The sequence below is a fragment of the Electrona antarctica genome, assembly GCF_951216825.1.
Source record: "Electrona antarctica genome assembly, chromosome: 13".
Lineage (NCBI taxonomy): Eukaryota > Metazoa > Chordata > Actinopteri > Myctophiformes > Myctophidae > Electrona > Electrona antarctica.
The window spans coordinates 22,160,232-22,173,567 of NC_136794.1; the positions used below are offsets into that span (position 1 = coordinate 22,160,232).

At 39.4% G+C, this 13,336-nt stretch overlaps 1 protein-coding gene across 7 annotated transcripts in view; it reads right to left on the minus strand.

Moving 5' to 3' along the window:
* Positions 1-9,454, minus strand: part of baz2bb (bromodomain adjacent to zinc finger domain, 2Bb) — a 73,867-nt gene extending 64,413 nt beyond the window's left edge. For 5 of the 7 annotated variants that reach the window (XM_079519110.1, XM_079519109.1, XM_079519113.1 and 2 more), the window contains exons 1-2: positions 9,175-9,453; positions 611-653 (exon numbers count right to left, since the gene is read on the minus strand). The gene's annotated coding sequence lies outside the window, so the exon portion shown is untranslated. Of the gene's footprint in view, positions 1-610; positions 654-9,174 lie in introns of all 7 variants that reach the window. The other 2 variants (XM_079519111.1, XM_079519112.1) reach the window with 1 other exon arrangement.
* Between the last annotated feature and the right edge of the window lie 3,882 nt (positions 9,455-13,336).

Sequence of the window (13,336 nt, forward strand, 5' to 3'; positions counted from 1 at the left end):
TTGCAACAGTCAGAGGAGAGCTGTACAACTAGTGCTGTAAGTCACACATTCTGATAGGAGTGGAACTGAGGCTTAAAGATCCCTACTGACACTGTCAAGGGGGAAACAATACAATTTACAAAGGCAGCCAAGCAACAACTGTTCAAAGCTAGTGTATGCAGAGTGGCTCTTCAAATATAAAACAGAAAGGCAAAGAACTGTTCAAATCCCACCAATTATCCCATGTATGGGTGACAGTAATTTATTTAAAAATAACCCAAAAGTCAAAACAAAAAAACTTAAATTAAATAGACAGACACTAATTCTATGCACGATGGGAACTAATTAGAAATCCACAAACTAAGAGCAAAGTGTAATGTAGTGCAAACTAATTCCATTAAAGAGGGACTTGTTAAATCTCAGCCTAATTGGAAAATTCTAATCCTGTACCTAAATAATACTTTTAAATTGAAGAGTTCCGCCAAGACTGGCCTTTCCACTTCTTCCCTACAATATGTAATTTAACAAAGCAAAATGATTTTTGTAATGCAAAATGAGCAGAGCATCTTCAGAAAACAGAGTTAAACTGTTTATACTGGCAGGTACAGTAGTTGAAGACCAGACAACTTACTGTAGAATACTGTCGTCAGTTCTGTGACATCACTGCTCTGCACCTGAAACACAAGACAACACTGTCAGCTTAATTGCTGGATTTTATTGATTTATTCATTCGGCATCATTCGGCTCTGAAAGCTCCATGAAAATAAAATAAAAATGCAAATTTGGAACAGCCCAAGGCCCCCAGGGGAAGATGACTTATCCATTCAGACATCAACAGCAACTCAAAGTACTACCAGGCCTTATGAAACACCAAAAAGAGTCATTTGCATTAGACATGGACATGGTCAAACACACTCCAGAGAAAATGTATACAGACTATTGAATGAGAACTACAGTAGCATATTGGGCAGCTTTACAGACAAAATGTTGAACTGAGGAGTCCAGTAAGTGGCATGATAAAACAAAAGGTGTTCTACAGAACAGCTTATGTAGACATACTGGTAAGTACTTCAATCTTTTTTTTTCTCTCTAAAAATGCATCTCGAGCAAAGCCATTGCATCTCCAGCTGAAGCTTCTGTCTTGAAATTAGTCCAAGTACAGCCATACCACACTATAAGCCCTTTCTAACAAGCACCCTCTGCCAAAGCAACTATCATGCTCAGGAGATTTTATCACAAGAACGACAACACTTGTGTAAGCACAGCAAACATTTCTGACCAGCCAGCAAATTTCTACTATTTACGCATTTCCATCTGGGTTCATTTTGTTTGGAATGCGAAGGAAATGAAGTGCTGGGCCAGTTTTACACCAGTGTCAGCAACAGACGTTGTACACAGTACACTATGCGATTTCCAGCCTGCCCTCAACGCATCACTCAAATATCCTTAGTCCAATCTGTCTTAAACATTGCAGACCTACAATGAGATGTTCCATATTGTAATGGATTGCCAAATCTAGTTGAGACTACTGATAATGCCAAAGATTATCATAAATCAATCATGATGATAAATAATTCTTAGCCACTGGACAAAAGTTTTGTAATTTATTTAACCTACCTTTTTTCCTTGATAAAGCTCTATGACTAATGCCTCTCTAGGAAGTGACTGCTGCTACTGAGGAAGTCAAACAAGGTGGTCCCTCATGTTTTTCATGCAAGTTCAGGCTATTTGCCTTCATTTGTTGCAATCTGGCTTTGATTGCTGTAGGCATTTGCCTATATTCTCCTTTCGAAATGGCTTCAAGCCAATTAATGGAGTCTAAGGAATTAGTCCTCTTGTCTCACTGAAAGAAGGGGGTTTTATTCAGTGAGACACTCACAGCCTGCTTTGCCTTTTTAATAAACCTATCCTGGATATCCGTAATCCTCTATGGATGTGGGACTCTCTCTTTCTGTGATCCAATCTCCCCCATCCCCACCCTGCAATTACACTACTGGCACAAACTCTCAGGTTACATATAACACAGTAAAGTTTTACACATGACAACCATGAGAGCAGGGATAGTAACTATCACAAATTCCCTTGTGTTTTCCGCTGTGAAGTGAGATGTGTGGAAATGAAAACCATCTGAGGAAAACATGAGAACACATGTTAGGAAAGGAAACGCATAGATGCTAATGGAAATACTGTTTTTAAGTTGGATAAAGGCCTGTTTACCACCCATCTTACCATCTTTAGTCAGAAAAATAAACTATTTCAATTCAAAGTAACAAGCCTCATCTATGAATATGTAATTATTACAACATAATTAAAGTAAGTAAATAAATATATTTATATATTTTTCTTTAAGGGTTTAAAGTCTTTAAGAGTAGATAAAACATCATCACCAGCAATCCAGCATGGATAGATTACATTCTTAAATTTCCATTTGACTGGTTTGTTCCTGACTGCATCTATTTGCATTTTTCACACTTTCGCGTAAGTTGGAACAACAGTATTATATTTTTGAATTGCTGTCCCTATGGTACACTGGTACAGTAGTCCAGGTCTATAGGCAAAACAGAAAACTAATGTTACGTCCCAAAGTCTGGAATGCACTTCCCATTGCAAATCAGAACTGCAGACTCACTCCCAATCTTCCGCCGTAGTCTGAAAACCCAACTCTTCAGACTCCATCTTATCACTTGCCCTAGCCTCGACGACCTTATAGACGCGTATACATAGGCTCAATTTATGTAACTTAGACATAGCACTCTATAGTGTATACGCATAATTATATAGATATTCCACTGTTAGGGGGTGCATACTTAGTTTAGACTAGTCATTGGTTAGACATGGGTTAAGGTTAGGTTTAGGTGTGAGCCCCTTGGGAGGTTAGGGTTAGGGTCAAGTACTGCACCCACTGTTAGGTTAGCTTATGTATGATTCATGATGACTATTTTTATGTATTTGATGTATTACCATGCATGTTTTTGTTCTTGCTTACTGATAATCGCTCTGGATTAAGAAAATTGTTGTGTGAAGACAGTCCTTGTGGAGTTTCCATAATCCAAACTGTTAAGAGCCACAATAGTCCAGCGCCCACATGGCCTATTGAAAATGACTGGATGGGCCTGGGCCACGGCTGAGCCTCATGGCATGTCGTGGGTTCGAATCTCGAGCCCATCGGCCTTTGCCGCATGTCTTCCCCCCATCTCTCTCCCCCTTTCCTGTCTAATTACTGTACCCTATTAAAAGGCATTAAAAGGCAAAAAAACATGACTGGATGTAGAACGTGAAGTCTGACCTGCTCAGTCCCATTCAACTGATGGTGGATGTTGTGTAGTCCTAAACCATGGACTGATTTTCTAATCTATGAAACATTTTTTATATTTTCTAAAAGTTTATTACAGAAAATGATACATATTATATACCTTAATAAGCAAAAAACAGGCCTGGGCCATGGCTCAGTGGTCCAGGCACCTTGGCTGGTATTCCAGTCTGGCAGTGTGCCACGGGTTCGACTCCCGATCCCGACGGCCTTTACTGCATGTCTTCCCCCCCATCTCTCTCCCCATTTCCTGTCAGCCTACTGTCTGTCCCTCCATAAAATAAAGGCGAAAGCCAAAAAAAAAAATTGAAAAAAAATAAAAAATAAAATATATATATATATATATCTTTTTTTTATAAAACCTTTACTCAAGTGGAGCTTTCTTTTATATAACCAGATAATAGAGCGTCGCAGTCCCGCCCCCTACCAGGGCCCAGGAAAAGAATTAAAAAGAAGAAAAAAACGGCAGGTTACAACATTTTTTTTGTTGTTTTTCTTCTTTGTAATTATTTGTTTGGTCCAAAATATTGTGTTTATTGTCATGATTTGTCACGACTCGAGTTGGCTTTGTCCGCGGCGTAACCGTCTTTAAATAAATACTTTTTGAAATCCAGATTGAAGACTAAAAATTAGGGAGTCCAGATTTAAAGTAGTTACAAATCGGGACAAAAGTTACATAATGACCGATATACACTGGCGGTCGGGCTCTAAGCGGGAGGATGCTGAACATCCCTCTTGCTATATCCTTTGTAAATTAGTTCAAAATATTTTGGATCACACATGCTGGGAAGAGTGGTTTCCATCCATAGAGGACTGTGTTTGACTCAACATCAATAGCAACACTGTTGTGCACCTCACCTATTACAGACTCTTCCTGCAACTCCCATCTGTGTCATTTTGTAGTGTGGAACATCAGTGGAAAGGAGAGATTAGTTTCTTTTATATTAGGATGTTTCATCCAGTGCTGAGAGCAAAAAAGGTCACCCCCCAGCCTCAAATAAAGGTCTTCCCTGGTAACTCTTTGAACTGCAGCACAGCTGAGCCTCCTCATGTTACTGAGCTGTCTTTTCTGTGCAATCATTAAAAGAATAGACAATGACATGAGGCTGCCTAGAAAGAAAGCTGTGTGCAAACAGTAATGAGTAATAAATAACAGTGTCCAGGTAGCAGGTTTCTTTCTCCGTCTCAAACTTCACAGTTGTGTTGGATTACAGCCGTGTACCGCTGGAAAGTCAGAACGGGGTGAACATTTTGCACGTCAAATGTTGTGTCTTCTTTGCATTCACACTGACAGACACATACAGTACCTAAGCCACTCACTTTTAACTGATAGCCAGCCTTCTTTGCTTACACACACTTTATATTATTATCTTTGATGGGCAGTTTTTTTATTTTGATGCAGATTTTTTCATACCCTTTTGATGATCAATAGGACACACACACACACACACACACACACACACACACACACACACACACACACACACACACACACACACACACACACACACACACACACACACACACACACACACACACACACACACACACACACACACACACACACACACACACACACACACACACACACACACACACACACACACACACACACACACACACACACACTGAAAGCTGTGATATAATTCTTCAAACTTGTACGCATGTTGTTGTACGCATGTCATTTGGTTATGTTCTACAAAATCTATCACTAAAATTGAAAAGTATTAGAAATAAATAATCCTACAGCAGGAAAGCCTATACGTTGTCATGAGGCGCCTCTCTGCCCATAGAGATTATTCCTGATAATCCACTCCATCCACACTGTGGATCTTTTTAAACCACTCAGCTAAAACAGAGGGCTAGCACTTGGGAGCATTAATCCAATAAAAAAAGAAGTTTGTTTACAGTGGCTGGCACAGCCTTTCAATCTTGCCTTACATCAGCGAGTAATTAACTTTGCACTGTTAGCAAGAAGTTTCTTTAAAACTAGAACATGTGAGAACGTTTACTTGTTCGAGGGGTGTGTGTGTGTGTGTGTGTGTGTGTGTGTGGGGGGGGGGGGGGGGGGTAGAATTATGTGATGGCAAGGCAATCTCCTATGTGGAGAGAACACGTATTAAAGGAGCCTAGTCAATTAACTGAGTTGGATGCTAACATTTTGGCCTCTGTGCTGACCCAAACATTTTTAAGGAATGAGTCCTCTACTTTCCCCAATTCCCTTATCATGCCACACAATGTTGAGCAAGAATTAAATATTCAAAAATGGGGCTGCAGTAAGCATGCCTAGCACAGCTAAAATGGCCAGCATTTGTGGCAGCAGTGACCAGATTTTAAATGCAAAAAGATCAATAAATAAAAGGAGGCTGCTGAGGCACAATCTTGGTGTGTGAGTGGAATGGTTTATAATAGCCACTGAATGTCTCTGCTGCTCCTGCACCAGCTGGCCCTGAATTATGAATATAGTCTATTCAACAAATCCCTGTCTCCACACTGTCGCCAGCATCCCTGCAGTTTAACTTGTGACAAGCCAGCAGTTCCAGCTCAGGGTGCACAAAAATACAAAACAGACGGACAAATAAGCCCAACCATTGACATTGCAAACATCAGCTCCATTAACACAGAGGGGAACACTTCAATCACTGAAACATCCCTCGTTCAGCTAAAGCTTTATGACAAGCTTCACTAGGAGGAGAGGAAAATAGACTGAGTGGAAGATGAGTGAAAAAGAGTAATCTCCCTGACATATTCCTAATAATCCACCTCCCCTAATACCTCTCCCCCATGCTCACCCAATCACAAAGTGTCAACCCTGACCTACAAAAGGGACTCCCATCCAGCTTTAAATGTTTAAAAACATCAATCATATAAGACAAAGAGGGGACACTGAATTATACAGTATTAACCTCCAGGGTTTGCATACGAAGACCTTAGATTTATTTATGCTCATGTGTCAAGAGCCTCTGCACTGTTCTTTACAGCAAACTGGCTGCCACTCTGATGGACCTGCTCAGCCCTCAGCAGGAGTTCAGCGTCTTTGATTAATGAGTGCAAGCTTGTGGAAAAGGGTAGGAATTGGAAGGATGAACAGAGAAACAGGCAAAAATACACAATTATTATCAGTCCTCCATCAAAATGGTTGCCGCAATTAGTGATGGGCCCAGTTCATCCTTGTCCACGACACAGGGCCTGCTGAACCCACTAAGAAACAGGCATATGTAGCGTCTGGCTGCTGTAAGCCTGGAAGTCAATAGATGGAAAAAGACCAGAGCAGCATGCAATATGAATATTCCAAATCCAAATGATTAGATTCCCTACTATGATATGAAAAAGCACATAAAACAAAAACAAACTAGTAGAGTTTTCATTCTTGACAAAGGTAACCTGAGCAAGGCCTGAGAGGCTATTGGCCTCTGTGGCTTCTATATCCTAAACACAATCATATAAAGTAAATGCATATTATACCACATCTTGTCCTACTTATCACAAGTCACTGCCAGTCATATCTCATGGTCAGGTGAAATTATATTTAACAATGTAAATGTATGTATTAACTATGCATCCAATACTACTAAATTAGCAAATACTAAGTACTTAACGATGGTTTATTAGGCTTCTTGTAAGAAAAGGTCTGTAACAAAGTGGATGAATATGAAAATAATGATTGAGCTGAAAGTGTATTTATCACACCGCTGGGGCTGCTAACATTTAAAAGTGCTGTTTCAAGCAATTTAGCAACCTTGAGCTATAGCTGAGACTTTCCATCCTTGAAGAACAATCCCTGCAATTTTATAAACATTCAAATGCCATGTTGCTGAGGGATGTTTTCTATGTGTTTAAAACTCACATTAGAAGCATGTGATTTGTCGCTCTGCAATATTGTTCACTGGGCCTGCAGCAGTTTCCAAGGACATGGGCTCTGAATAAATATGAGACAAATTTAGTGACCTTCTAGCTGTGTATCTGGTTATTGGTTGATTCATTGGCAGTAACTGGGTGCATGCATATCACATCAAGGCTGTAATCTGATTTATCTGGCTTCCTTGGCTACTGAAGCCATTTAAATGATGGACCTTAACAGGAATAATGTTTACTGCCATTTGACAGACTGTGTACAGTCTGCACTAGTAGCTTCCGCTTGTTATTATCAATTAATTGATCATTAAAATCCAAGACTATTGAAAAACAAAGAATCCTGTACCAGCAGCATGGAATACATAGGATTTCTTGTTCAGAAATTACTGTGCACATAAAATACTGTATGAGGATCAAAAATACTGTATGAGGATCAAAACTGAGGTGCACTGCGTTGGGAACCAGACAAACCTGGAATAACATTTCTTGGGGAAAAAAGGACTACTCAAATAACATCTTGTCTTGTGAACAGCAAATGATCAAGCGGGTGACAGACTAGTCTAGTCTAGTACGAACCCGTTTTTATACAGCCTACTGTTGCTGTATGAACTCCAGACAATGTCCACAGAATCAGGAAGGAGACATCATGACAATGATGACAGCCAGGGATAAGTGTCATATCATTATTATTGTTTCCCTAATCACTCACAGTGCTCCTAGTCCTACTTCACTGGGAAGTTAACCATGCTTGTACCCTAGAATAGATTGACAAAAACGTCTCTATTGTTAAAATAATAATACAGGATCAGCCAGCCCTGAGAAGAAAAAAAAATCTAATATCAAATCAACTGTCAGACACTTCAACCTGTCACATGACTGCAGTGACAAGTTAGCTTCAACAGTATGACAGAAAGTAAGTACACTGTTTTCACAATTTCAACACCGAAGCAAGGTCATCTCTCTTCCATGTCTTCCTCCCTAAAGTTTCATAAACTTTATTATATAAAGTACCATATACATATAGATGTTATAATATTGTACGGGTGCCCCAATATGGCGAGTGGCTTGTTGTTTAGCTATAGAAGAGCAGGAAAAATGGAGGATATTGTCATAAACACAAAGCCAAGGGTAAATTTCAACCAGACCGCAGCTGCAGCATTAGCTGCGCTCTCCTAAGTAAGCAACACAAAGATAAAACAGGAGAACCTCTCGACTAGACTCGACCGGGGCGGATCGTCCGTCTGATATGCGAAACTAATCCTTAATGACAGCCAGGTTAAATCATCCAGAATGAAATTATTATACTAATTACAAACACTAGTGTTATATGTATTTATTGCATAGTTTCATTTCATGCCATTAAACAAACTCCTCGGCAGTCAGTCTCATTCACCACTTTTGACTTTCTTTCTTCTCTTTTTCTTTTGCAAAGGAAGCACAGCTCAGTCAACTTGATATTAATATAACCCAAGCCAATTTAAATTATTTTTGAGAAAGGCTGACAAGTGACAACAAGTCTTGCTACCCGTTGTGAAGTGGATCAGGATCCACATTCCACACAATGACAGGAACGGCGCTACAATGTACTGAAAAGAATGAACGGACAGCGCTGCTTGCGTTCACAAGTACACCGGGGTCGGTGTCTAGTTGCTCAACTCAAAGTGACAGAGAGAGAGAGCACACAGTTATCTCTCTCTCTCTCTCTCTCGTCACCTTTTAATAGTTAGCTTTTAACACTGAGACTACAAAGTAACAGCAAGTAAAGTACCATGACGACATTCACAGCAGTGCTACATTTAAAGGCAACTTTTGTTGTCATCAACCTGCTGAGCTCACTGGATAGACAGGCAGCGTAGCAAGTGTCGAAGACAGACAGAGGATGCTACAGCCAGCTAGCGACCTCACGTTAGCTTCTTTAGCTGTTAGCCAATCCACAGCGTAGAATCAGTGAAATGACAAAACTGCACGTTCTGAAATCACACAGCAAGCAAACTTCCCCCCGGATTAAAACACGCGGCAAATAAACTCACCGTGCTGTCGACGACGACCAACGTATTCCTGTCAGGTGTGAATTGGAAAATGTTCGGTGTTCATTTACTTCCCAAGTGTGCTTTGTTTGAGTGCGGTGGCAGCAGATGAACAGAGAGAATTGGTCAGTAATTGAGTCGGGGTGAGAGAGTGGGACTGAATGTGGAACAGCGGATTGAGACTCCTCTCTCTCAAGGAGTGCTCAGCTTCACTTCAAGAAACTCAAGTGACGTCAGCCAGAGCTTCTACAAGGCAAACTTTTGTCCACAAGCAGTGAATGGGACATTGAACATGTCAGCAAGTGCACAAAGTTAGTAATGACAGCTGAGGTAGAACAGAAACTATTTGATCTAGCAGAACGGATTCTGGATTTCTGGTCAAGTATTTTTATGCTTTTTCTTATTGTTGTGTAATATTTACTATCTAATATTGTATTGTATAATGTATAGTATTTATGATATAACAATTTTATTGGTTTTTGGGCAGTTAACTGTTTGGCTGCACTTGCACCTTGCACACATTTTTTGTGTGCTTTTCTCAAAGTAGCCCCCAGGGGTCATTGAGGGGGTTCCAGGGGGTCCCCAGCAAAATATGGAAGAGTAACACTTGTTTACAAGTGTTTAAATATTCAGAAAACACATCTAATCTTCTATTCTTAGGTCCCTGGCCCATGTTTGAGAACCTGTGTGTGAGTGTGTGTGGGTGGGGGGGGGACATTCAATTAACTGGATGATATGGGTAGGCTGTCAAAGAACTGTGTTATTCATTCTAGACAGCTGTCTGTTCCTAATTTTATTTTATTTGAACTAACAGGCAGACAATCAGGAACAGGCTAAGCCAAGACCTTGTATCCCATGCTGTGTTCAAATTATTACACCCATCAACACACATCCACATAACTGCACAGAGATGCACAAGATGTGGGTAGCTTTTTATATATATTGTAGCTATAGAATGGTACAAGGTGCTGTAAACTTTGCATGAGAATCATATAGTAAAATAATAGTGCTACTGGTACTTGTATTTCTGCATACTGTAGCTGTAGCAACATGTCAGTTGTAATCATAGATATAACATTCTTTAGTATATATCCTAGTAAAAACAGAAATGCAGTTTTAATGTTCAGTCCAGGTTTAGACTGTCTTGAAAATGGTACCTAAGCAATTTGTACATGAACCCAACGTAATTGGATACAGTAATTAAGACACAAAGACACTCTTGAATTAAAGATGCCAGGGAAAATCCTTATTCAGCATTTGTAATTTAAAACAGTCTTATTTGCTTGTTCGCCATCCCCTTGTGTTCATTGATCCCTCCCCTTCTCCCTCCCCTTATACTGGGTCAATTCAGACACTGCAGTCAGGGAGCTGCTGACTGGACGGGGTGAAGCACATGCATACTTGAATCGACAGACACAGTGTGAGAGGAACAAATGATTTGATGATTTTGTCAACCCAGCCAGGAGATGCCTGGATTGTAGTGGAGAACCTTCATAGAGACTGGGAGAGAGAATGATCAAACAGATCAGAGTTGCATCATCATAAAAGGTTTTCCTGGCCCAGGCTTTTCACATGCAATCAAAATGTCAGCCTTACCTTGGTCATTTGTAACATAATAAAGTGGCAGTCGATTGCAATGCAAGCGGCATGCTGGGGGAAGGGCACGCACACAGTCTGTCCTCTTTAAGGGGATTTTTTTAAAGAGTCTTGATTAGAAAGTATAATGAGGTACCAAAGACACAGCAAAGATGATCTCTCAGGAGACTGATGGAAAACAAATTAAGGTGGTGATTTTGCCTTAATTATTATTTTTCTATCAATCCACAGCAAGCCCAGGATACCCATAAGGCACAAGAGTTGGTCTTGCCATCATTGATTTTGCCTGACATATTTAAAGAATACAGATTTTAATCATCTCGGTACACAATTCTCTGATCCCATTAAAACCAGAGCCTTCCAGCATCACACTTGCTTATGATTTAGAAAATGACACGTTTTCTCTCCAAGCTAGATACTGGATAAACACATCGAAAAAGTTTTATCTTGGGATATACAATACCCACCCAGCCATAGGCTCCAACACTGTACACAGCAAAATCCGTAGTTTCAATTTAACTAGTAAAAGTTTACTTTACATGTCAATTTTCATATTCTGAGTTAAATGAACACTCAATATTTTAGACTATTATTTTAGTTGTGATGCATTACATCCCATTATGGGGGGAAAAAGAGTTAAATCACGACACGTGAGATGACATTTACAGAGACACAGTTAAGGTTGTGTTCACAATCACAAAAACACATGAGTATCTTCAACATGTGATCAGATTATTAAACCCTCTCTGATTTATTATAACAAAATCTGAAGCCAAATCAAAATGTATACTTATGTTTTCAAACAAGCAAGTACACTGGTAAAACATAAAACAAGTATATGTTGATATAAAAAGTAATAGCTTTGGTGGAGTGCATATCCACTTTACTTGATGTAATAGAACCCTATAGTGCAAATCTATTACATGCTATGAAAATGTATTATGTAGGCTATTTACATCAAACAGACCCATACAAAGCTTTTATAAAAAACATTTTACGAATCTCTAAATTCAGTAATCAGATGTACAGGGATTAAAGGACATGTGTACCTGTAAATTATTGTGTAGGCCTAGTAATTATAGAACTCATGAGCCAGTTTTAAATAATGGTCTCAGGTGGTCTGGACTCAAAATAGACTTTCTTTAGTATGGGCAGACAGGACAGACAGACATGTAAATGGTAGTCTTTGTTTTTGCTCTGTTAATTGGAGCATGTTCCAGGACAGTGATGGGGGGTATGACTTCCAGAACATGAGAAACAGATGCCACGCACTTCTGTCTACATGCACGTATTCCTGAAAAAGCTGTAAAGATAAAGAGGCAATGAAAAAAAGAGCTGATTATCTGATTCTGATTAGAGAAATGTGGAATTGTGTTAAAAATAAAAGCAGATGACGATGAGGAGAGAATATTGGTTTAGATGACAGCTCCTTTACAGTTATGGAAAATGTGATACATTACAGTACAGTAAATTCAACTTTATACAACAGTAGCATATATGACAGACTAGACCCACCAACTTTTTCTGGTGTTGCAAAAACTACTACTGAAAAATGATAGTGTGTGAAGTTCATTACTTCACGACATTTGTTTATATGAGCAATTTACCAGTCTCAGAGGCTGTTGCTGTAAATTAGTTAATATATTTGTTATGAGCTACAGCTTTCGTCCCTACACAACACAATAACTCACAGGCTTGATAAACTGATGTCTTGTGCTCCAAAGTAGCTCTCATGCCCACTGTCATTCTGTGTAATATCTTATTCATGCATAGCACTGTCCATTTTAATTAGTTGTTTCAGGTCAGTGCAAACCCCCTCTGCCTCCAGGCAATAGCATTGCAGAAGTGTGAACAAAAATGCATTCACTATTATTTGTGTGAAAATAGGCCATTATAGACTAATGATAAGACAGCAGCTCCTCTGTGGTGCATACTTTTAATAAACAATTCACTTGCCAGCCAGCCCAGGAAACAGTACAATTTTGCAGATGCAACAGAAATATATGATGAACAACTAAAGCCAAGATCTTATGGGGGAGGGGGCATTGTGCCACAAAGGGTCATTATATTCTAAGTAGAACTCATTATTTCCAAAATCCTCAAGCGAGGGGTTTCACTTGCATTAATGACACAATTAATTATTATAATCACCTCTGTGCAGGAAAATACACATACATTTAAGGAAACTTGTTTTCTATTACCATACATAATCCTTTCTTTTGCTTAGTTTTGTTGTATCACTGAACCAAACATAATACAATGCTATACAGTATACAGTACTTCATGTCCATTACTGTGACAAGAGAACAAACATGTATTTATAGTATTACAGCCATGTCAAAGCTTTGTTAATATTGAGCATGTGGTCATGCTGCTATTTTGTTTCAAACCAATAAATTAGGCTTGATTGCATTTCAATCATGCCTAATTGGAGGGACACTCCCTACTTTGGGCATGTTATAATAGGCTAACATCGAAAATAGGCAAACATAGACAAAGATCTACAACCTCACATCGAAACAAATATTGATGCATTGAATACATAGGACCACAATGTCCACTCACAGTT